At 38.0% G+C, this 1613-nt stretch overlaps 1 pseudogene; it reads right to left on the reverse strand.

Annotated features, from left to right (window-relative positions):
- Nucleotides 1-374: 374 nt before the first annotated feature.
- LOC144310098 (18S ribosomal RNA) lies at nucleotides 375-1329 on the reverse strand (annotated as a pseudogene).
- Nucleotides 1330-1613: the final 284 nt, after the last annotated feature.

Genomic DNA, 1613 nt, shown 5'->3' on the forward strand with positions numbered 1-1613 from the left:
CTTCTCACTATTTTGCTACATAGATGAGTTGATCCTTTTAGATTGTTTATGGGTAGCTCGTCTGGTTTCGGGGAGCTTAGCTTAAGTTCTCTTTGTTAAGTCGTTTCTGGCTAGTTCATTATGCAAAAGGTAAAAGGGGTAATCTTTGCTGTTTAATACTGTTAAGATGTCTTTCATCATTCCCTTACGGTACTATCTCTATCGCTCCAATTAAAATTTCTATCTCCTATACTTTTATTATTTAACTAAATGTTTTACTTTATATGTCTGTGATACTTAAGTTTGGGGTTAGTTGGGCTAGCTTTTGTTCAAAGTGGTCATAAGTAATGAAATCTTCTGGGTGTAGGCCAGACGCTTTAGTTAAGCTACACTTTGATTAATCCAAGCACACCTTCCGGTATGCTTACCTTGTTACGACTTGTCTCCTCTTGTGTCTTAGTTAAGTTAATATGGTTATGGTTGTGTCTTATTACTTGAGGAGGGTGACGGGCGGTGTGTGCGTGCTTCATGGCCCTATTCAATTAAGCTCTCTATTCTTAATTTACTACTAAATCCTCCTTCAGTTTTTAATTTCATAAAAACGTTCGTGGAATGTTCTTGGGTAGAAAATGTAGCCCATTTCTTCCCACCCCATAAGTTACACCTTGACCTAACTTTTTTATGTAAAATGATTGTGCTTACTATTCTACCTTTTGAGGGTTTGCTGAAGATGGCGGTATATAGACTGAATTAGCAAAGGGTGGTGAGGTTTATCGGGGTTTATCGATTATAGAACAGGCTCCTCTAGAGGGATATAAAGCACCGCCAAGTCCTTTGAGTTTTAAGCTATTGCTAGTAGTCCTCTGGCGAATTATTTTGTTGTAAAATTATCTATGTTTAGGGCTAAGCATAGTGGGGTATCTAATCCCAGTTTGGGTCTTAGCTATCGTGTAGTCAGATTATTATAAAGTCACTTTCGTGGTCTATTTTATGGTAACTGTAGCTTTTTACGGCTTAGTTAAGTTTTAACTTTAGTGCAAAGGTATCTTAAACACGCTTTACGCCGTGGGCCTATTAGTTTGGGTTAATCGTATGACCGCGGTGGCTGGCACGAAATTTACCAACCCTTTTTAGTATGGCTTAGTCAAACTTTCGTTTATGGCTTAATTTTTATCACTGCTGTATCCCGTGGGGGTGTGGCTTAGCAAGGTGTTATGAGCTACTTAAGAGTGTGCTTGATACCTGCTCCTTTAGATCACTGCTGATTTTAAGGGCATTCTCACTGGGGCGTGGAGACTTGCATGTGTAAGTCTACTAAGAACTAATAGGAAGGCTAGGACCAAACCTTTGTGTTTATGGAGTCGTGCGACTCATCTTGGCATTTTCAGTGCCTTGCTTTATTAATTAAGCTACATTAACTTATACTGAAATTGTAGTGTGTATAATAAATAAAATACATAGTAAATATGAGAGGAAAAAAAAAGGGGATGCTATCTATAGATAGACCACGAGATCGAATGCGTGTAAGACTGTTGTGTTAAGTTAACTAGAGTAGCAATACATTTGTATACAATTTAAATAAAGCTTGTGAGTATTGTATGCACTTAGTCCTGTTTTTGGGGTTTGGCAGGACA

This window comes from Canis aureus, unplaced genomic scaffold (genome assembly GCF_053574225.1).
Source record: "Canis aureus isolate CA01 unplaced genomic scaffold, VMU_Caureus_v.1.0 ptg000405l_RagTag, whole genome shotgun sequence".
Lineage (NCBI taxonomy): Eukaryota > Metazoa > Chordata > Mammalia > Carnivora > Canidae > Canis > Canis aureus.